This window comes from Onychomys torridus, chromosome 2 (assembly GCF_903995425.1).
Source record: "Onychomys torridus chromosome 2, mOncTor1.1, whole genome shotgun sequence".
Lineage (NCBI taxonomy): Eukaryota > Metazoa > Chordata > Mammalia > Rodentia > Cricetidae > Onychomys > Onychomys torridus.
The window spans coordinates 15518273-15543757 of record NC_050444.1 but is presented as its reverse complement, the minus strand read 5'-3'; the positions used below and the strand labels follow the sequence as shown (position 1 = coordinate 15543757).

Here is a 25485-nt window from a genome sequence, read left to right as displayed (position 1 = left end):
TATTTCTTCTAAGTCATTCAAGGAATTTCATATCAGGTTAAGTTGATATAAACATACTTGTATTGCCATGGATGATCTATCACCAGTGAAATGAAACACATCTTACTCCTATGTACAAGGTTTAAGAAGGCACCCCCCTTTATCTTACTTGTCAAAGTTGTTTTCTTATAAGCTTCAAGTGGCTAAAAGGGAATTACAAATTACCTTGAAGATAGAAGGCCTTCAGGTATAATATTGTATTTGGTTGATTTTTATGAATGTAAGTAATGACCACAGAATCAGCATATTTTTTTCATCTTGAGAAACAGAATCAAACAATAATAGAATTTTTAGAAGACACAAAATATTCTATGAATTGATTCAGTCTCTTCTAGCTAAGGTGGAATAGCAACTGAACCCAAAAAGACTTATTTATCCCCTGATAATTGATTTTCCAAGCATTGATTTATTGGATTCTCTCTACCAGCTGCTTAGAGGTTACAGAAAACACATCAGGCTTTGCTGGTGACCCCAAGTGCTTTAATTCCTATGCATGCATATTTTAACATTATTACAGAAAGGCTTCATTTGCAATTTACAGGCTGAGTAGCAACCAGTCCTTTTCTAAGAGGTCAGTGCTTTCACCATGGCTCCTAGTGATGGAATTATAGTTTAAACAGCTGGAGCTCGTTCCCAGGAGAGACACTGGGGTATGGTTCCTTAACAGCAGAATAAATCCATCAGACATATTTCATGTGTCTGATAACATTAATAGACACCAGGACTGTTTAAATATTTAATGAACTCGCACAGAGGCTGTTTATGAAAGGGGGGAGGCTATCAGAAGGGACAGTCACATCTTTTTGATCTACAGTGATAACAAGAAAGCTGAAATCTCAGCCGATGATTTCTCTTCCTTGTTGTGAACTCCACAATAGGAACCTGTTTGCTACATGACATGTTTCATTTCCATAGTGTGCAAGGGAGTGTTTCCAGTTTTGCAGTTGAAGAGTTAATCATTTCCACGTGGCTCTCTACTTAATAGAGGTGCCGGGAGTCCTAGCACAGCTTTTGGTTGGGAAGGAGGAAGCAGAAGAGAAAAGGCAGTCAAAGACACAAGGGGCAATAAGTGGTGTGTGGGGCACACAGCCCAAAAGCCCTCGGCTGTGTTAACGAATGGTCACTGACTGTGAAAGACAAGAGGCAGAAGAAAGCAAGCCAGGGTGGCTAGTGTGAACAGCCTTCTGGAGGACATCTTGATAGTCTTGATAGCCTGAAATAGATAATGCACATTAACAAAACCACAATCTAGTGTTTTGGCATACATTTATTTTCCTATGAGGGCAATTCTGCTTTGATTTGCTACAAAACTTTGCTAAAAGCAGATTGGTCAGGCCAAATAACAGATTATTCTGTGGTTTCAGATATCAGTTTGGTCATGCAAAAATGCAACAATAACTACATTCCACCAAATGGTGGAAATTGCTACGACACAGACTGTTGGTACCAACAAACATCCATGGTAGAAATAAATAAACAAGTTTTCTTGATTTTTTACCATTATGTATTTATTCATTTATGATTTATGATTTTATTTATTTACTTATTTATTGCACAGGCGCATGCATGCCTGCATGTATGTGGGTCCACGCATTCAGGACAAGTTGCAGGACCCCATCCTCTCCTTCTACCATGCTTGTTCTGGGGACTTAACTAAGGCCATTATTGAACTCATATCAGACTTGGTGGCAAATGACTATTTTTTTTCCTTTTTTTTGGGGGGGGGGCTGAGGATTGAACCCAGGGCCTTGCGCTTGCTAGGCAAGTACTCTACCACTGAGCTAAATCCCCAACCCTGGCAAATGACTATTATTGAGCCATTTCACCAGTTCCATTTCATAATTTTTAGAGCATTTTTCTCAATAACATTGATTTTTATGTTAATCCTGTTCTCTTTATGGGATTACAGCATACCTAGGGCTGGTGCACACTCCTTTGGTCTGAGCTAACACATAGTAAACTCAGCCTAGACTAGAATGAATTAACAGAGTTGTCTAGACCAGGTTGGAAATGTCCAGCCATTTGAAGATTTAACTTTAAATCTAAGTATAGATAACAAACAATAAGGCAGTCCAAGGTTCTTTAGGGACCAAGAGAGTATCTTGGCTTAATTAAAAATGGATACATTTGGAACATCTCAAATGAATGCCATTAGCATTATTTAGACTCTGTTTTCTCTCAATTCTGCTCTGCTATAGGTCTGTAATATGTTCTAAGAGCATAAGGAAGCAGATGGTGAGTTTCCTGAGAGCACACTGCCGCTCAACTTTTTGAAAGGCTGTCATTCTCAGAAATGAGAGACTTACACTAGCCTATACCTTTCCAAACAAATCATTTTCAAGTATATAAATAGCATAATTAATCACAATGGAAATATAAAATGTTTAATCAGGAGCAGATGGACTGAAACAAAGAAATTTTATGCATGAGGCTGTTGAAAATGTTCAATGTTACATCATTTTGATGTGTTTGTAGAAATAGATAGCAGGCACAGTTTTATTTGGATGTAATTGTTAATATTTTAATATATATGCAAAAAGAGTTTAATCAGTTCATCCGTCACTGCTCTAGAGAGGCACTTGAGTCACTACCTGGCATGAGGGAAGAGTCTGAGTAAAATACACGTTCTCAAAAGAACAGTGTAAATTCTCCAAAGTCTTCCTTTTGGAATCATCAAGGTGAGAATTTGTTTATGTCCATAGAAAGAAGCAATATGGAGAGGTACTACATCGGAAGATGTAGCTGGTTGAAAACAGGCATGGGTGTTTTATTCTGCTTACCATTTAAAGCTTTTAAGTGAATACATTTCAGAAAAGAGAAAACTCTGACAGTAAAGGGGCAGGGGCCTTCTTTTGGAAACCGGGTCTAGTTTGGACTTAATTCCACAGCAATAAAAGCTGAAGCTAATTTCCAGATGGAATAAATTGGTTCCAGCATTTCTAACCTTTTGGCCAGCATATTGTACAGCTGAAGTTGATCCTCTCTCAGAACTGTTACTGAAGGAGGCCTAAAGGGGCCTGGGAATACTTGGTGGGTAAGCTTTCCCCCAAGGACTTGGAGCTGGGCACTGCTTGCTTCAGATTTGCATTTCTCTGAAATAGAAAGGGCAGCAATTCTGATCATGTCTCTGATTCTTTTCAAACTTCCCCTGTATCCACATGTGAAGGTGATTCTCCTTAGCAATGAGAAATCTCAAGTTGTAGATATAACCACCCACCGTGTATTAACACCTTCAGAGTCAAGTCACGTGGGAGGATGACACTTGTGTGCCTGCAAATGGAAAGATATCTTCTTAGGAAAAACTGAAGAGGAAAGAAAGGAGGAAGACAACCTTACCAGATATATTTGCAATGATTTTGAGATAACCTCAAACACTTCCCTCATTGACCTCCTCAGAGCACTACCATATCATGAAGATCTAGAGCAGTGGTTCTGACTTTCCCAATGCTGTGGCTCTTTAACATAGTACCTCATGTTGTGATGACCCCCATGCAGAAAATTATTTTCATTGTTACTTCCTAATTGTAGTTTTGCTACTCTTAGGAATCACAATATAAGTATCTGATATGCATGGTATCTGCTATGTGACCTATGAAAGAGTCATTTGACTTGCAGAGGGGTCACGACACACATGTTGAGAACAACTGATTTAGGGTACTGTCTGATGATTCCTGTCCTAACCAAGTCAACTTGGAGAGAATGATGTAAATTCAAGTGCAAAAATTGAATTAATTGCAATGCTTTTTAAAATGTTTTGCACTTGTATTTTTCTGTGGTGTGCATGCACATGTGCATATGCGTGCATGTATGTGTGTTGGGGCATTGATATTGAATGCCTTCTTCCATCATTCTCCAATGTTTTAAATTTTATGGAGGCAGGATCTCTTATTGAACTATATCCAAGTGGGCAGTCTAGTGTAGTAAGCCAGCTTACTCTAAGGATCTCTATCTCTGACTTTGGAGTGTTAGGCCAGACTTGCCTATCTTTTATATGGGTTCTGTGGAGCCAAACTGTGGTCATCACACTTGAATGGCAAGTGATTTATTCACTGAACCATTTTCCTCGCTCATAATTACATTGTTTTAACTTTATATGAATGTACTTTAATTTTTCAACAAATTGAAAGATTATTCAAAATGGGATTCCTATCTGTATTATTAATATTATACCCTAACACAATTTAAGGCACGTAGGAAATGGATTTCTTATATGAATGGATTACTTTCAGTTATAAGTCTAACAAGAATGTACCAAAACATAGGAAAGATTGTGCAAATAATCATACAACAAACAGAAGCAATTAAACTCTTAGCAGTCAACAGAAAAATGTTTGATTTGTTTCTAAACTAACGGCAATGTTGTGGTTGTGGCCAAATGATCTTTGAGTCTCTGTACTCCAGTGTAAACACATCTTCCTAATAACAGAGGGCACTAAACCATTTGAAACCACAAGCCACTGGGCCCAAGAATTTTCTGCTCCTAGGTATACATAATCAGTACATAAATAATTGTACATAATAAGTCTTAAATAATTTATATCCTTCACCATAGTTGATTTAAATAGAACAAGTTAATTACTTACCTGGAGGATATAGAATGATTGGTTACTCTCCTCGTCTCTCCCTGTGAGTCTAAGGATATGTATAAATGACGACAGTAAGAAAGAAATGGTATGTCTATAGAGAAGCCCAGTGGCTTCTTGCTAACAGAGTTTCATTACAATGCCATGAGTAAAATAGAGGAATTTATGAATAACTTGACATTATTAATATTTTTCCATTTTCCCATGAATTCTTTAATTTTTTCCTAGCTGTGGTTTTGTTGAAATTTTAATATCCCAAGGATGAATTCCAAGCGTCCATCCTAAGTATTCCATCTGGATTTATGTAAAATGGTGACTTGATTTTTTTTCTTGAAATTAATTTTATACATCCTCATGGTTGAATTCTGTACAGAAATCAACACAAATACCATATAATTTCTTTTTCAAGACCTTTTGAACCTGTCTTATCTTCATTATTAAACCGTGTCTCTCTGCTCAAAGATTGGTTCTTAGTGTGCACATTATTACAGTCTCTATGGTCAAACTAGTTAGCACCTTAACCTCAACTCACTGATGAATTGATGAATTGGACAAAAGCCACATTAAGTGTTTAAAAGTGTCATACTAGTGCTCTAAATAGTTATGATAAACTTTTCATGTCATTTGGTGTAATGAAGTTAGTAGAATCCTATCTGTTAATTCTATTTACATGAGTATTTTGTCCTCTCATAATGAAAGTAAGAATAACATTAAGATGAAATTTTGTTTATTTTATTGTTATTTTTGGAAACAAATTTTATTTTATTTTCTTTACCCATTCCTGAATCTGTTATAGCCAATATAATATCCAATTTAAAGATAGAAAAAGGGATTGGGGATTTAGCTCAGAGGTAGAGCGCTTGTCTAGCAAGCACAATGCCCTGGGTTCGATCCTCAGTTCCAAAAAAAAGATAGAGAAAGACACTAAAATATTTTGTCATTAAATTATTTACTGAATTCTATAGAAAGACAGAATTCATGACTTTGGTTCTCTCTACAATTATTTCTTTCCTCATTTTAATTTTTATCAATTCAAAATTCAATCTCATATTTGTGAAGTCATTAGACAGTGATAATAGATTACATCATATCATTACTTTATTTATGATATTAGATGCTTCAGGATTTGAGCCTAAGTCATAAAGACAAGAAGTAACACTAAGAAGATAGCTTATGGAGTCCTTGTTGTAGATGCAGAAGTCAGAATTGAATGGCTCCCATCAACTTTCTGCTTAACTGGAAGGAAAGCAAGAAAGATATAGGCGCATATTTTACTAATCAAAGTGACAAGTATGCAGAGTGCCACACAGTCAGGACAATCCAAACAAGAGGCACTGTACTTTGAGAGGTAACAAAACATCAAGATTAAGGACACAGTCCATAGAATCACTTTGCATAGCTGTGAACTCTACCTCTGCCATCCAATAATTTTAACTGTGGGCAAGCTTTTTAATTGCATTTGTGTTTCAATTGCATTTCTAAAATAGATATCATAAATAGTTAACACATAGAGTTGTTGTGATGTTTCTGTGAATTAATATTGTGTCCTACAGAATATGATTCATTTTATGAATCAAGTAAACTTACACTGCGCAAAAGATAACTTCTCACAGGTTTTTAAGAATATCCAAGTTTCAGAGATAAGAACAGAATCTGGCAAATTCCAGATATATATATATATATTAAGTGTTATAAAGTTTTGTTTATAATGTTTAGGCAATAAGTTATTAATTTTCACTAAGATGCATTTATATTACCCCCATTTATCACCTTCTGTAGAAGAATAATTGTGTTCTTTCATTAAACAACATTATGGAAGAGTATGGTGGCTGGTATGCCACTGATTGTGCAGGGTGATTCTAAGAAGTGCTTGTGAGGAAGGACCACATTCTTTCTACTCTCCCTATTTACCTCTCCCAAATCCACACAGCTGGGTCTGTTGGTCTGCATCGTCTCTGCTGGGAACTATTATTGTTCTGTCCATTAAAGCATATTGAGTTTCTGTGCTTTTGGATAGAGAACACATCTTAAAAACAGAAGAAGAATAAATGATAGCTTTAAGTTACCAAAATTGAAATTGGTTTTCTAATGGAAACAGCCTACCCCTTCTTTAATAAAGAAATCAGGATTTGTGTGGGCATGCACATACACAAGTATAAGTATCCCTGAAAATGCCATGTGTTCATGCATGCATGTTTGTGTGTCTTTACTCATTTATTCTTATGATAAAACAAAAGCACTTTAATAAGCACTAAGCAAGCACCTATATAAGTTCTTAAATCCTTTTCCAAAGAAAACAGTAAGTACTATTTATTAAGTGAATGAAAAAAATATGATTCAGCAAATTAAGTGATGAATTCAAATCAATAAACAGGGCAATCAGTTCCAATGAGGAGGCAGAAAGAAGTACGTCATATATTAGGTGATATGCTGGCTTTGTCATCCCACCCAGAAGCAGGGTTACAACACTTTTGGGCAGGAAAACATATTGTCAAACAGATTAACCCAGAAAGGATGGGGTCAGTTAAGTCACTGAATCACAGAGCCAAGAGCCTATAGAAAAATGGAAAGATTTGTTTTCCTGACTCGTTGCAGCAAGGTCATGACGCACCTCCTTTGCTAATAGCAGTGAACCAGTGAAGGCAGACCATTAATGGATGTCTTAAGTTATGGGAAGGAATTGGGTCTCCTAAATGAATGTTCTTTCAATGGACTGAAAGGAAATATTTGATGGGCAACCTGAAGCTAGAAGAGCTCAGACATTAAAGAGCATCCTTTACTTCTCGAGTGTGCACCTCTCACTTAGTTAAAAGTCATAGCAAGATGATGAAAGTTCTGAAGTATGGGAGAGTGCCATGTTCCTGGTTGACAATTCAGGAATTGAAAAGAATTCCAAAGAACAAAAAATTGAAAGGCATTATTTATTAAGACAGGGAGAGATGAATGAGAAATAAGTTCAGTTATGTAAATTCTTATCTGTGGAACTCCCGAGGGTTGGAACGGATTTTGACCTACACGTTGGATTTCTTGCTTCCTTGAATATATGATATTAGTATGGGATCTTCTCTTAACTCTGAAGTATCTATCTCTATTGTGGTCACAATAACACTCAGGAGAGATGTAACTGAGTGCACAAAGCCCAGTCTCTCGTGCCATTTAACCACAATAGGGTTCTCCTTGCAGGGCATCTTGTCCCAATCCCTCTGCCAATTCCCTTAGCTGACGGGAAGTGAAAACGTCTTTGAGGAAACTATTTATTGAATTATAGACTAATGATACTTGCCCTCCTATGATAAAGCAACAACCTGCTTTCTAGAATCATTGTTTTGTCTTTCTCCATGACCTGTACTACTGTTTCAAGTACAGAGATGCTCACCGACTTCAAAGGGAGCTTAATCGTGCATGGCAAAAGGCAGGAAACATGGCGGGAAGGTTTCAGCAAGCACTTTACAAGGTCAGGTTTCCTTTTGTGATTTTCCTGTGCACATCTCCAACTGTTTTATCTTTCTTCTTGTCGGAAACCAGGGGATGTTTGGCTCCATTTCTGTTAGACCCCATTAAAATCACTAGAATGTTTCATTTGAATTCTACAGATAGTGTAATTATTGCATGGGCTTTGCTGCCTTGTTTATGCAACCCGTATTGCCTGGCTTGCAAAGATACCCTGTGAATAAAATCAGAATTTTATATCAACTTTTATTATCTCCCTGAGATATAAATGTATTTGTGAATAAGGTGGAAGAAAAGAATGAAAGTATTTCTTCTCTTAACACAGAAGCAAATTCAGTGTCTTCCATGTTACTTCTTGCAGTCACCTCTGTTCCTCCAAGTTCACTGATATGATGGTGTGATGAGTAGAAGGGTTTGCGCCTTCATTTTCCTTCGAGCCTTCGAATTAAGCCCTTCTGAAATAATGCTCCATTTATGAAAAATGACGGTACATGCATGCACAGTTTTCACCTATGCCAAAGCAGTTCTTTATTATAATGAGATGCAACTTTCTAGATTTTCTGCACAATCAGACTGTAATTAAGCATAGCAAGATGCAGGTAAGTGCATGAGATGCATGTTTAATTAAAAGAGAAAATGCTGGTTAAGTATCAATTTGTATGACATTCAATTTCCAAGAAGGACTCTGCAAGCCACCCCTCTTTCTCATTTATCTTCTTTTATGTGTGTGTATGTATTTGCACACATGTATGATTTTACACTGAAGTCACATTCTCATTTCGTATGCTTGAGTTGCTGTCACAGGTACTGCTCCTATCCAAGGAAATGTTGGTATATGTTGAAAATCTCCACGAAAAATAAAATGTTCACATAAATTCATGTGTGTGTGGGGGAAGCAGCCAGGACCCAGCAGGCTGAGTCAATGTATAGCTTGCATATGGAAACAATGACATGATTGTTTACTCACTGGTTTAATGAGATTCACTTTCTCCTAATGGCAACATGGAAAATGTGAGCACCAGATGCTGTGCCCAGAGCAGAGAGAACAAGGGAAGGTCTAGAGTAAGGAATTTATCCTGACACCAGAATGTAGTGTAACTCTTCAGTTTATTAACGTGGTATTTTTTTTTTTTCAGAAAAAAATACTTTGATGTCTACAGCTTAAATTTCCATATTTTTATAACAGTTCAGCAACAAATTTACATATTTCCTGGAATCTGCAGATATAAAAGCGGTAAAACACTCTAGGCATTATTAGACAGTAGATTATAACCCATTACTATTGTTTCAATTAGCAATGTAAAAGTGACCTGCAGTGTTCAGATGACCCACTAATGGATTTAAACGCTTTCAAATATTAATGTAGGTTTTCTAAAGATGAATCCCAAACCCATTATTCCTGGAACAACTATGAGCTGAAAGCTGGCAATGACTATGCATTATGTGGAAAGGCTCATGGTTAATTAAATGAATACCTAGCATTACACTCTTCACTTTAGTGCTACAAAATTATTTCTCATTGATTTTTACATTCTGAGTCCATGATTCAATTTACTTCTGCAATTTGTGTTGCCGTGTCAATAAAGGAGAACTGCTTGAAGATGGAAGCATTAGAGACTGATAAATACATTAAGATCCAATGAAAACTGCAGTTTTCCCACTGTTTTCCTCTATTGAGACATCATTTGGAGCAGCACTTTGTTATGTATTATTAATACAATTTTTGTTTGCTTCCATCTGCTCTCTTCTCCCCTTTTCTATTCAGGATCTGGAATGTTAGCGATTGCTTGAGGCTGAGTAGCCAATTTTTCAGTTACAAGTTGTCTCACTAGCAAGAACAAAAGCATCATCAACACAGATCTTCTATTCCATGTTAAATGAACTAGAAGGCCAGATTCCTCACCAAAGGCAGGGTGCAGAATGTATGTTGATTTCAGGGAGTTAATGACACTGCTGTTTCTTAAATCAGGGAAGGTTAAGAAAAAAAACAAAAACAAGTAAATCTCACTCCATTATCAAATGGATGAAATGGAGATACAGTTTGTTATGTTTATGAAGGGCACATTTTATCCAGAACTCATAATTCACATTTTACAATTGAATTTGCACATGCTGTTTCCCTTTGCAAACTCCCCTAAGTCAGTTTTGTTAAAATCTGAAGCTGTAGATTGACCTGTGCTCTAACCACTTCCTTTATTCCAAAATGTATAACTTCAACTTCATACTTACCAATATCCAAAGCCGTCTTAGATGTGTAATTTTTTCACAAGACTGGCATTCATAATCCAGGAAGTGTTTGCTATATGCTGTAAACTTAATCATTCCTTAGGAAGGTGGTCTCACTTGACAAATGGGACCACCATTGTATTTTACCTAGGATTTCCTCATGGCATTGATGATGCTCAAATGATTTCCTCCATAAAGATTATCTCTAAATCACATCTCATCCCATGCAGGATGTTTTAGACATAATGAACAATTCTAAAATCTCAACAAAGAGGTGAGTGCATTCTTGAAAGACTCGCATTTTATAATCTACACCCATTTGACAAAATCCTTTGCTAGGCCATAACCTTTCTGAATGAGCTGAATTGCTGATTAAAATTTAAGTTTGGCTATCAGTATGATGTACAATGCACAATATAAGGTATTTGATATTGAAAGGGAATCCTATCATAGTTAACAAAAGTATAAAATAACCAATATGTAGACATTTGTGTAAAACTTCCTTATTAATGGATATCTTCCTTATCGAAAGATGAATGCTGTTTTTAACAATTAACTTTTCACCCCCTATCAACTTCCCATATTGACAAGAAAGCATAATATTTAATGCTGGTAAAAGAAAATGAAGCATGCATACATGGATGTACTTATGCCACTTGCGATACCTAAAGTGATTCACTATTTTTAAATGTATTTTGACTATTTTTCAATTTTAGTAGTTTTTTATACTCTTGCCCCAAAGTGAAACTTGACTTTCAGAACTCAAGCTTTAAGAAATAACTATGAATATATAAAAAAAAGGTGGCAAAGGTAAATGGTTCATCTGGCTCTAATGGTATCATTTCTGAGGATAAAATTTTTTCCAGGGACTAATATTTATGGTACACTAGTATTATGAAGTACAGCAACATTTAATGATACAGGGAGACATTTGTGGTATATCCTAACTGGGTAAAACACATCATGCATGTAACTTTGTCAACTGACCAAACAGTGACATATTTGTGCTTTAAGATAATTCTGAAGATATTTCAAAGGACTAGGATTACAGAACTGAACTTTTTTAAAAAATCTAAATGTAACTCATTCTAGGAGGAGATGGGTTTGGAGAAAACTTGATCAAAATACATTGTACAAAAATAAATAAAAGTAACTCATGTTCACCATATAACACTTTTAAGTCTTTTAAAAACAAAACAAACAAAATTAAACTATTTGTGAATCCACATATAGATATGGAGAAAGATGGGGAAACTGGCAAAACACTGCAAAATATTAACAGGCTTTTGGGGAATGTTTTGAATAATTCCTCTTCTGTACTCTCAACTTGTATATCAAAATACTTCTACAATTATGTGGTTAGTACATTTTTGATACGTAAAGAATGACTAAAGATTGCTGTTTACTTATCCCACACAAAGACAGTCCATTGGAAGATGTCTTTGTAACTCTGAATGGGGAAAAGATGGAACAATTAGAAATACCTACAACAGGAAAGACTACTGTTTACCTGTCTAATCAACTGGATTAGGAACCTAGCTCCTCAGAGGACTAGTTGGGAAACTCTAAGCAACTCATTTAAGTTCTCCAGGTTTTAATTTTATCATTCTATATGGTCAAAGAGGAAACAAAAATGCCAGGCACAGTTGTATCTGGATGTTCAGGAGCAGCAACTAAGCAGAGGAAAACAAATACTCTAAAACACTGTGAATCCCTCATGCCTATTTTAAGTCACTGCTGAACTCACAGTCTGGGGTTGTACATTCTCAAATTCCAACCAATGTTTCCCTTATGACATTCACTTCAAACATTTTTGTTATTAAAGTGAAATATGCCTTTCTGGAAGAGAGCTGAGCAATAAGTGATAAGTCATGGCCGTCATACTTCCCCCAGTAAGTGTCACCTCTGAAGTCAGAGCCTTTGCCTGAAAAAGGCCCATGTTATCTCTTCCATGTCAGTGTCTTCTAAATATGCACCCACTGGTTCTCAAGGTCAAGCAAATAGATAAGACACACCCAGAGGAGCATGTCAAAAATTATATACTATACTTTTAAGTCATTTTTGTTCCTCTACTGCACTAAAATAGAAACAACCAACTAATACAGGTTGAAGCAATTGACATCTAGGATTATACAATATTGAGCTAACTACTTATGTACTAAACAAAAACTGTACTACTAGAGGGCTGAGGTCCTTGGATGCTGGAGCCATCACATTGGCTGGCTGACTAGCAACCCCCTCTTTCCTGGAATGCCCTGTCCCCACTGCTCCATCACACATGCCAAAAAAGTCACAGCTCAGAGATGGTGCTGCTGGGCTCCAGGCAGTGAGTGTCTCTGCAGGTGGTGCTAGATGGTGAAGAGCTGTGGGCGGAGTCACCTGGAAAAAGACACTTCAGTAATTGTCATAGGAGAAGGCAGCCTGTAAAGACAAAGAAGATTTGGAAGTGGTTTGGGCTCCTGCTGTCTCTAAGGTTAATCCATGACAATATAGCAAATTTCAGAGCACTAATCTTTGGAATGGGTATACTCCTAATAACGGAGTCATACGAGATTAGCAAGATAAAATGATTTGCTATACAGAGAGCACACATGCAAACATCAGTTTCTACTATTAATACTACTTATTACCTTCTATAACTCTTTCTTAAAGAGGCCCTGTCTGAGGTCAGACAGTAAGTTGGAATCCAGAAACTGAAGTGCCACTGTGAGAAAATGGTTCAGAGTGATAAAGCCATGAAGATATTTGACTAGAACTTCTGTACAAGCCTATTCATTTTTTTTTTTTGGCAGTTAGAAACTGTAAATATTAACTAGGTATAGGTTTTATTCCACATGGAAATCTTAAGGACTTGGCACATTCACTTTGATTTATTCTTCCACAAGAGTGGAAGGATGAATTACTGAGTGTTTTCCACTCAGGCAGATGTCAGGGTTAAACTGAGGTCTCTTGACTCATGGTCTAAGAGGCTCTCTACTATATTTTTCCTTAGTAGCCTAGATGATATTATTTTTAAATAAAAATATTGATATACTATTAAGTAATGGGGTATTAAAAGACGCATCACTTGCAGTATAATGTTCATAAATTTTATATTAAACTACATATATGGCAATAGGCTAACCAACAGGCTTTAGATCCCGAGTTTACATGTACATTTTAATAGGAAAATCTAGGCTGCTGTGTGACTGCTTCTTCAGTGGTGTTTTGCAGAGGAATGACCAGAATGATAATGTCACCTGCTGGCTGGTATCAGGACATGGCTGGATTCATGTTGTGTTGCTCCTTGTTTCTCAGAAGCACTGACAGGGAATATCATTGTCTACCAAAATGATAATAATCATAATTGTAATCATATTAACACCAATAATAGTAAAAGCACATGCTCAGAGCATGCCATTCATTTCTTTCAAAAGGAAACTGTAGAGTTAGGTAGACACAATCTGAAGTGTGCGCCTCTCAATGCAGGAGGCAGGAATATTGTCAGACAGCCCTTCATTTGAAATAGGCAGTTCAGGATAATGCTGTAAACTAGACTTTCCTCACGTGACCTGGGCACTCCATGTATCTGGTCAAAATCCATGGGACATTAAATTTGTCTTTGACAGGCTTACCTTTTCTTTTGCCATCACAGGGGAATAACAACAAATAAACTCTGAAGTAACTGTAACATAAACACACAGGGGCAGGAATGGGGCCTGAAGCAGAGCAGGTGCAAGAGACGAGATTTAAGCATGTGTTTGCTTCTGAACAGTTTTACAAATTAGATTATAGTCATTATATTTAAAGTTCCCTAAGACCAACTAATATCAAAAGGGAAAAAATATCCCCTGTTCTATGCAATAAAAGCTATAAAATCTAATTAGATAGTGAAAATTCAATGGGAATTATTATAGTCATAAAAAATTAGAACACAGTAACTAGTATAGATTTTTGGAATTTACTGTCCACCTTACGTAATGCATTCATTATGAAGCTATGTGAAATTATCTCGTGAAATACTTATTCAAAGAAGACTCAATGAGATGATGAAAGATCATTAAGGTCACCAGGAAGACATTGAACCAAGAGAGTGAGGAGTAAGATTTTGAAAGCAGAACTAACAGAATATTTGTTATTAGAAATTCACAAAGGACAGAATATGTATTTGCCAAGACTGATTGCATAAATATGATTGAACAGTTGTATAATTTCATTTTTTACAAAAGGAAGTGCCTTCTACATAATACAATCAGAAAGGGAAAACTGCAATTTGTGCAAAGCTTGATGTGAGTTTATTTTCCTTGTAGTAGCTTTCACTAGCCCTAGCTTCTCACCTCTAATCATAACAGGACTCTTTCTGGATTAATTATGTCTCAGGTTCTGAAGATGAGTTAACCACTTGCACAGGGAATTTGACCTGCATTGATCAGAGGAACTAAAAAAGGGGATAACAATGTCTATGTGTCGATTAACCATTTATCTGACCATCACACATAGCTGTTATTTCAGGCAAAAGCTGAAATACAGACTGCATGTAAGACGACCCCAGTAGAATAAAGCAACTTCAATTTGGCTCTTTATTTATTGCAAACAGGAAGACAGAGAATTTTCATTGCAGTGAAGATATCAGCACCCTTAGAGTCAATAGTGAGGAAAATTACTAAAAAGAGCAGGTAGTCTTCTCAAGAGCCTGACTGGGCAATGTAACCTTTCATCCAGCTGAAGAAAAAAAATCAATTCTTTAGCTTACCCTTGCAACTTTAATTGCAAGGCTGGTTAGTTATATCTGAAGAGGAAAAATGACAGTGGATATGAAAATATGTAATTTATTTTGGCAATTGAATATATATATATAAGCATCCTTTTCATTTATATACTGAGCATGTGCTTTTAACAGTTCCCAAAGCCCAAGATCACATGTTTACAAAAAAGGTATTTGTAAAACAAAATCTTTATTTTGTCTATATCAGGATTCTCAGAGGGTATTAAATTACAAATTGTATTTTGTAAGATTTTATTTTCCTATTTTGAGGTTGTGGGGAAGCAGATATGGTACTCAATATCACTTCATTTCTTAGATTCTAGATACTAAACTAAGAAATGATATATCAACACAGAAGACCTTGTTGCTGGGCCCTCATTTTTCAGAACTCTAAATTGTGATGCTAGATTGAACTAATTCTATGGAGTTATCTGATACCTACCCTCAATGGCTACTACTAGTATGGGTCTCAAATTGCCAAGTTTCCATTGTAACTTGCCTACCAACAGTACCTCACTTCAAGTGGTGATACTACAATACTCCCATTTTTCTCAGTTTTTTTAATTGAAAATAGATTCTTCTCTCATATACTACATCCCCACCAGCTTCTCTTCCTTCCATTCCTCCAGGCTACACCTATCTCCTCTCTCCCCCAGATCCACTTCCTTCTATTTCCTGTTCAAAAAAGAACAGGCCTCCAAGAGATGACAGTCAAAAAGGACAAAACAAGATACAATAAGACAAGGCAAAAGCCCTTTTATCAAGGCTGGACAAGGCAATCCAATAGAAGGAAGAGTCCCAAGAGCAGGCAAAAGAGTTAGAGATACACCTGCTCCTATTGTTAGGAATCCCACAAAAATACCAAGCAAACAGCTATAACATATACACAGAGGACCTGGTGTAGACCCATGCAGGCCCCATGCTTGCTGTTTCAGTCTCTGAGAACTCATGTGAGCCCTGCTTAGTTGAATTAATGGGCATGTTCTCCTGGTGTCCTCCATCCCCTCTGACTCCTACAGTCTTTCCCCCCTCTTCCGCAGGGTTCCCTATCTCTGAAGGGAGGGATCTGATGGAGACCTCCAATTTAGACTGTCCACATACTGTCTGCGTGTGGGTCTCTGCACCTACTCCCATCTGCTGTTGGAGGAAGCCTTCTGATGACACTAGACACCAACCTATGAGTAGAGCAGAATATCGCTAGGAAGCATTTCATTGATTTCTTTCCAGTCATGTTTGGTTCTAGCCTAGGTCTTTGGGCTATCCCCTTAATATGAAACAAATAATTGACCTGTTTTTAAAAGACAGAGTCGGGGTATAGGTTGAGGGCTTAAAACTGGGGAAGGAAAAATCTAATGGTATTAGCATGTTCCTTAAAGGAATCACTTAATGGGCAAAGCTGAAACTGAGCTGAAGTCCATTGTTAAAAAAAAAAAAAAAAAAAAACCAAAAAAAAAAAAAAAATGGAACATGTTAGACTGAATGAGAATTTGCCTTCATAGCAGCTTAGTGTATTTGATGTAATAAATTCTCTCTTTTCTTTGTTAAATTCTTTCATATAATAGAAGCTTATAAAAAAGAATATAGACTGAGGAGTAAGTTGTATAATGAGATTTAATCTATGTAAAATATGTCCCAGAAGAAATGTCCTTTACTTTGATCATATGCCTTGAAACAAGATGCCCTGCTGGAAACCACAATAAAATGGGAGCTTGGGAAAAAACTCATCTGGCAAGGAAGGTTGCTCTTTAATATAAAAGTTCACCACGTCTACAATCCTGGGGTGGGCTTAATTAATGTCAGTGAAATCTCCCAGACTCACTGAGGCTTAAAGGCAAAATAGCACAGAGAGTTTCCCTTGGCTTTCTCTCTGTAGTATTCAAGACTGGAGACACCTCCCCAGCATGTGCACACAGGCATGTCGCACATGTGCCCACAAGGGTGGGTGGCCCAGCCACACACAGTAGGCTTCTGGTACACTATGGTTGCTCTTTATAAAAAATGACATGCATTCAAAGGGTTCATATGTCATTTTATCTTCATTATCAATGTGCTTGCGTATCAGCAGCTACCATGGTTCCTGTCATCAGAAAGATCTCACCTCTTCGTAAATGGGCATGGTTGAGTTTCTGTCTTGTATTTGGCTTCTGTTATTTATTTCTTCTTATGCTGAATAAACTATGTAGCTCTGCCAGGCTCAACTAAAATCATACCTAAACAGAATCTTCGGGTTTTTCTTTTTCCTTTCTTCCACACTAAAACTGAAGTCCATTTTAAACAGTTCCTCATTGGATTAAGAGACTTTATTTTTCTCTAAATGTTTATTCCACTTCATTTCCTTCAGATCCATTCTGAGCCTCCTATTAGAAACAAGTTAACAAACATGTCAACACAATATTGAGGGTTTGGTGTTGTTGCTGTTGTTCTTGATTATATACAAAAAGATTTACCAAGAATAGATTCACATGTATTATAAAGTACTTATTCCCAGAAACAGCATCATTTATGCCTAAATTGATGGTCAGTGTTGATTCACTGACTTGGAAGTGATACTTCTGTCCTGTAAATAGTATATGTGAATCTGAAAACACACACACACACACACACACACACACACACACACACACACGTACATACTTCATTAATATTAGGCAGCTGTGCTGCACCCAGGGAAGTAATGACATCTACTTCCTATCCTTGGCTCCAAAATGATCATTTTCATGAAAATTCACTTTCAATTGCCTTTCCATTTATACTGACAGTATTTTGAGCCTATCTCTCGTTTTGGAAGTTTTGTTATGTAGACTTCAGTTTTCTAACTATCTCAGGAATATACAGTGGTTTTAAAAATGGTGTGATTGCTGTGTGGATCTGTGGTGCTTTTGTAGTTTCTAAGACATTCTAATACTATTTAATTAGCTAAAAATTCTCCTCTCTTGAGAACTGGAAACTCAATGAAATGTCAACAATGCTGTCAGTCTGCTTCAGGCTAAACTCATCACACAAAAACTAAAGGTAAAAATAGTTCAAGGAGTCTTTGTCATAATGTTGAAGCCTACACCTATGCCAAAGGAACACGGAAATGATCCTATGAAAATGCCAAATTAGGAAGGAGATCGACTAAATTATCCCAGCACTGGCAATAACTGCTCACTCCTTGCATAGAAATTTCTCTAATTAGTCAAATAGCATCAAGTTTTGCCCAGAACTACCTGAGTAGCATGCTCATTGCTTGATGAATTGAATTCTGATCCAGTAGTCTTTATTCTAAAATGTATCTTTTTTCCATCAAGAAAGAAAAAAATAGCCTTTGAAACAATGTATAGCTAGGGACTGAACAACAATGCTTTTATCTGAATTATGGAAGATTTGGCATCCATAGGCTCATTACAAAGAATAATAAAATTTGGTATTTTCTGAGTGTGTATAAAGGCTAAACTTCTTGATTTACTTAAGTAGATGACAGGAAAGAGCAAACTACAAAAACAAGTGCTATATACTGAAGGTATGTGAGCTGCCACCTTCCCAAAGATAATGCAAATTAGAAGTACGTAAAGCTTTGTCTGCACCTGGGATCTTTAATGAGGATAAAGAAAAATCAGACAGAGATTCTCCTGGGGAAAGAGAGGATCGTTATTTGAATAACCTGCAGTGAATTCTAATCAATGCGACGTGACTTTGAAAATGAATGTGGTCTTTCAAGCCCGCTGTACTTGAGCTGTGATATTAATCATAACTTCATGGTACAGTAAAGCTTATGACAAACACTTATCCAGTGGACTGGAAAAAAAATGGCTTGGATGTGTCAAGAAAATGTAGAAATAGAATGATTCTTTTTTGTTCCCCATTGCCAGCCCATTTATTGGCTACTGTGTTCTGTTGTCTTTCTTTGATTATCTTAAAAGAGATTGAGGTGAATTGCATGTCATAGGCATAATTGTTTTCTTTCTGTTTTTCAAAAGGTGACATTTTTACATGTAGCTTATTTCTTCATACAGTCTTGGGAGTGTTATTTAACATTAAATTATATCAGGGAACTGTGTGTGCCAGTCTGCTAAGGACACATTAAGCAGAACAGTAAACCTCTAGACACAGGAGGGAATTGTAGCTCTGCCCACTAGAGCTCTGAATTCTCTGTAAGTGTACCCTGCACCTGAAGAAGGTTGAGTATAAACATAGTAGTCTCTGAGTACACTAGAGAGAAAGGGATGCTGACTTAAATAATCATTAAAAAGTCAGTTATCAAGTGTTTTCTTGCTTAAAAGAAAATGTAATTAGTTTTTGACAAGTTGACATTAAAAGGCTTATTAGAGAACACAATGCATTAAAGCTAAAATCTCAAGAACACACAAGAAACTAAGATGATAAAATAAACATCTTAAGGTAATTTAAATAATCTCTGGTCTGGAAGTAATTCCATGAAAGACATGGAGTGCATATTTCCCTTGGCTTGACAGAAGTGGTGTTCAGTACTAGGAGCTGTCATTCTGGTCATTGTTCTGGCTCTAATATTCTCCAATGAACTGCCCATGATGACACTCACCTTGCTGTTTACAATATATTATTGCCATATAGTTGGCCTGTCCCAAAGACAAACAGAATACTTGTAGTGCATATTCTTACAGAAGAAGGGGTTCTGAATTCCAAGTATAATTGAGGTATAATTGAGGGGGAATGCAAGGCTTTACATTGAAGCCAAAGAGCTGTCCAGTAAGATGGAGCAGTTCTAAATTTACTCCTCTTTTATTTTTTAATAAAATTTAATAAACAGAAGGTTTCATGAGATCATTTATTTCTTCTCTTGCTTCAGTGCAGAAGGCAAATTATCATGGACACACAAATGGAATATACATCGAATGTAACAGAAATATGCATGTATACATCTATACACACATGTAAACATGAGAAAAACAAATATGACATTTATACAGGAGGTATTAAATGTACAAATGCATATGTATATATGTAGATGTGATGTAGGTAGAGATCACAGTTTTAACATCATAATTCATCACATCATTTATGACCCTTAATACAGATTTTAAGTGTCATATGAATGCTTGAATAATTTTTCACTAACTATTCCTAGTAAAATTTAATCTTAAAATTTGTATTTACTTGTGAGTTTTAAACTTTTAGCCCCAATTATGTGTTTTCTAGCCAGCTCTGGCTCTTTTAATGTGCTAAGAAAGTAAACAATATATGAGGTTCACATTACTTTTATTCTTTTCCAGAGGTGAAAATCCAAGGTGTGTGTTCATATGTCAGCTTTATTGAACCATTGGATTCCCAGTCATTTATTTTAATGTTATTGCCATATCTTTGATGATGTTTCTAGATGTGATTGTCCCTTGAATCAGTGGGCTGATTGAAGCAGATTGATATGCTTAATCTGGATGTGTGTCTTGGTCTGTTTTCCAGTACTATGTCTAAATACCACAGGCTTATCAATTTATAAAGAACTGAGAAGTTCAAGGTCAAGAGTCTACCTGGTGAGAACTCTCTTGTCATTTAGGACTCTCTACATTATAAGTCATCTTTGGTGAGATTGACCAAACTGGCTTTTAAAACAGATCCATTCAGCTCCCCATTAAGACATTAAGCCATTGATCCATGAGTGTACTAATCTATTTACGAGGAGTAAAGCTCTCATAACCCAATCACCTCATAAAGGACCCACCTGACACTACCTGTTAATATTTTACAAAGGGGATGAAATTTCAACTTAAGTTTTGGCAGGGACATTTAAACCATAGCCACGGGCTTTGTTTAGATAAGAGACTGAGTAAGAAAAAATACAGAGAAAGGGGAAAAATTTTATTTCTGTCTCTGACTCTCACTTTCTCCTTCTCCCTTCCCAACATGTTGAGCAGGAAGATTCCTTTCTTGTTCTCAGATTGAGATTTGCATCCTTAATGGTCTTGGTTCTCTGGCCTTTAGACTCAGACTCCCCAGGCAAATGCATGTGTGCTTATGTAATGTGTCCTACTGGTTCTCTTTCTGTTAGGAACTCTAGTAATTATTAGTGTCTGAGAAACATGTGTTACTTTCTCAATTTATTCCAAGCTGTGAGTGATGGAACCTTGAATGATATCTATTCCTTTAACTTTACTACTTCTTGTGTTCAAAACCCAAGTTTAATGAGTAGTAATTTAGATGCTTCCAATTTCATGTTTGAGGTGTTCAGTTTGGTGCTCATTAATGAATTTGCTTCATTGTGCAGATACCACCTTAACCCAAATTTAGGATCTCTTTCTCCAGTAAGACATCTCATGCCAATTTATAATTTATCTCTGTTTCTACTTTCATCCCTAGACAACCACTAGTCTATTTCTGTTTCTGTGGGTTTGCTTTTTCTGGATATTTTATATAATAGAGTCATACAATATGAGGCCCTTTGTGTCTTTTTTTTCCACTTAGCAAAATGTGTGGAAGTGTCATGTTCATACCTCATGCTTTTGTAACATCATCTCCTTCTCTGATTTCTACTCATTGCTTTGTCTCTATTTTGAGCAATTTCTAATTTGATCTTGACTTCAAATGAGAGACAAAGAGCTGTACCATAGTAACACAGGAGAAATGATGCATGAACTTCAGAAAAAGGATTTGGATTTGACTCCACAAGTGAGGCAATTCTCTCTCAATAACCTCACCTGTAAAATAAGGGTTACTGAGAAAGCCTGAAGGATACAATACTTCCAAATAGCACTTGTCAGTCGCCCAAATTGGTAGCTTGTTTGTTATAACAAGATGAAATTAATAACTTGAGATTTTTTTAAATGCAATAGGCCTTGCATTCAAGGAATCTTGAATTTATGTAAGAAAGATTGATCAATCATCTCAACTATGATAAGGAAATTGAGAAGAATATGTTCAGGTCACCATGTATTGAGCAGAATGCAAGCTAAAGTTTCTATGAGTGAAATGGCAATGAAAAAGACTTACCAGCCATTCCCAAAATCCATTTAGGGGAGCCTGAGACAGTGGTACACTAATTTAAATTTCATCAACTATGTAAGAAACTTGCAAGCTGACTTTCAAGCATACAGAAGCCATGGCTGGCTTACAAACTGGAACTAAGTTACTAGAATTACTACTCTGAAGGTAATTCATGTATATATGGAAAATTAGGAGCTAGATTTTAGAGAAATAGTTCTTTATTTGTTGGTACATACATGGTAAAAATTTGAGAACCACACATTACATCCTCAAGTGTCATCTGGAGTTACAGATACTTTCTAAGATCCATCCTCTCCTCTTTTAGTGGATCAACTCAGAGTCTTAGGCGAGTGTATGCTTTCCTGGATTCTTTGTTGCTAGGCATAATGTGATGATTTATTGTCCAGGAGAATTGAAGAAATTTTTTTATGCTATTTCTGAGTATTATTCTTAAAAGAAAGCAGTTTACTTCCTCTTTCTCCCTTCCTCCTTTCCAACAAGCAGCCTATATACTTCTTCCTTGCCAATAAGCAGCCTATATGAAAGGAAAATGCAAGCCACATTGTAGATAAGAGCAACACTAATGAGTTGCAAAGAATTAAGACAAAAATTTGGGCATCAGATAATCTCATGGACTGCCTACCAGCTCATATTCTTCTTTGAGACAAGGCTTTGCTAGCTCAGGCTGGTCTGGGATCTATGTATTCTAGGCTGGCCTTGAACTTGCAGTCTTCTTGTCTATTCATCCCTAGTGCTGAGACTAGCAGCATGTGTCATCTGGCTTGCACCTCAGATTCTTCTGTGAAGGTAATCAATTTTTTTTTTCTTAAATCATTGGTATTCACGTCTCTGTTAAGTAATGAAACTGATAACCGTTATATTAACCAAAATACCATTTATTGTTTAGAAAACTAAGGCATATAACTTTTGAATGCTGTAATTGCTAAGGATTTTTTCTCTGGATGTGTCATTTTCCTAAGTCTTTCCTCCAGTGGCTGACAGCCCCCACCATGAAGGTTGAGCTGTGCAGTTTCAGTTTGTATAAGATCTATCCCAGACATGGGCAGAGCTATGCCAGGACCCACAGGAAAGTTTTCCAGTTTGTTAATGTAAAATGCTGCCAAAAGGAATCCTCAGCAGGTAAGCTGGATTGCCTTTTACAAAAGAAAACATAAGCACAAAAAAGAACAGTTGGAAGAAATTCAAAAGAAGAGAATTTGCCATACAGTCAAATTCTAATGGGCCATCACTGGTGCATCTCTTGTGGATATCATGTCAAAGAGGAATCAGAAATCAGAATTTAGGAAAACTCAGCAAGAGCAAGAAATCAGGGCTCCCAAGGAAGCAAAAAGCTAAACTGGCATCAAAGAAGACAGCAATGGTGCTGACAAGGCCCCCTCAAAGACAGTGCCCAAATAAAAGGTTGTGGAGCCTGTGAAGGTCCCTGCTCATAGACTTGATGGAAAATGTTAACTTGGTAGATGGAAGTTTTAAATTAAGTTCCATCTTTAACTCTTAAGAAAAGACACCCAAATGTTTTAACTATATTGTTGGTAAGATTTTTTTAGGAGCCCCCAAATTTTGGCAGCATGACATAAAAGGCCATGGGCAGGTGGCACAGGGAATGTAGAATTTGAATGGCAAGAGTTTCCATTTGATCTGGTATTCTTTATTATTAGGGTTATAAGTTTGTGTACACTGACATGAATGGGTTCAGGGCCAGTGGGTAGCCTTAATCGTCTTTGCCTTCTCCAGAGAACCTGGTACACATTAAGCACTCAGAAATATGTGTTGATCTGCCCCAATTAAAAGACTTTTGTGTTGTGTGAGTGCTGATGAGAGATTTACAGGCTTAGCCACACATAATATACATTAATGCTAGATCTTTTCTCTAAGAGAAATAGGAGTGTGCAGTATTCCAGCAGGTAGATAGATAATTGTTGGGTCCCTTCAAGCTCTGTAAGAGAGAGCTCGTGATTTCTGAACGCCATACTTTTCTACCTTTTTACTGTCCTAGATAAAGTACACAAAGGTTCAATGCCCTGCCCTCTATAACAGCAGTCCAGCCTATTGTTTTTCCAGCTTTCTCTAAACATACTCTGACTTTTATTTCCTGACCTTACATTCTGCTCCAGCTGTTTCCTCTTCTTGGGGACACATCCACCTATCAAATTCTCATCCACTCTGCATGAGTGAATGCCCTTCAGTGTTCTGAACACGCAGATTTCCCTGATGCCTAGGGAAATGAACAGCCCTGATAGCTGCTGGATGTTATTCTAATGGATTTTGAATGATGATCTCTCATGAAGAGACATATTCAAGACAAAAGGCAGAAAGAGTAATGGCAATGCCTGCTGATGGGGAAATGGTCAGAACCTTGCTCTGATACCTAGTCAGAAGCATCAAGATGGACTAAGATCAGAGCTGATTTTTAGCATAGCCATTTGTTATGGTCCTTCTCTATTAAAGCTGGTGTGACTTCAGTCATCAAAATCCATGGACTGCCCTTCCTCTTCCCTGCACCAAGAGAATACCCACTTCTCTTTGGCACCACTATCTCAGCCTCAGTAGCCATCATCTGTCACCTGGGCTTCTTTGAACCACAATGACAGCCTCCTGGCTAGCTGCTTCTCTTCCATTCAAATCTCTTCACACTAGTTAATTCTGCTTGAGCTGCTTGAGAGTCAGTACGATTTAAGTTCCTCCAAAGACTTTTCATTGCAATAATCATGATTTCTAGTAACAGCTTGAATGATCTAACTTCTGCCAGTGCCTGTGATTTCACCTCAACTTACTCCACCTCTATCCACTACTCCCCAGCTTCCCTGTCCCCTCTGTAAACAAGCTGAACTGCCTTTTCCCCACAGCTTTTGGAACTGAACTGTCTTACTACTGAGAATACCTCATCCTTGCTTCTTTGTGTGACTGGTCTCCTCTTAACAGGCAAGTCTCAGTTCCAAAGCAATCTCTCACAGAGGCCATACTGTGCTCCCAGATTAATGAATCTCTCTCGAATCCTACCAGAATCTTTTCCCAGAGAAATTGACATTATTTGACATTAATTTATTTTATTTGAACACATCATTAGCTATCATCAAATTGCTGTAAAAGAAATGAATTCTGTCTACTAAATAAAAACAGAAGCCCTTCAGCCAGTTTCTCCATTCAAGTTGGTGGTGTGCTTTATGACGTTTTCTTTTCTTTCCTTTTTCCCTCTTTTGTTGTAGTTCTCCTCCTCCTCCTCTTCTTTCTCTTCCTCCTCTTGTTCATTCATGCTGTTGTTTTGGTGTACTTCTTGTTTCTTCTTCTTTCTCCTCCTTCTCCTCCTCCTCATCCATCTCCTTCTTCCCTCTTTTGAAACACAGTCTCTCTATATAGCCCAGGCTGGCCTTAAACTACCAGTCCTCTTACTTCATCCTCCTCAGTGTGGTTTTACCAGTTTGTATCATCATATTGGCTCTGATATTTAACATTGATGTATCCATATTTAAGTTACATTTTTTTGTC

The 25485-nt window shown here is 36.9% G+C and overlaps 1 pseudogene; it reads left to right on the top strand.

Moving 5' to 3' along the window:
* Nucleotides 1-22988: 22988 nt before the first annotated feature.
* Nucleotides 22989-23451, top strand: LOC118577473 (annotated as a pseudogene).
* The last annotated feature ends 2034 nt before the right edge of the window (nt 23452-25485 follow it).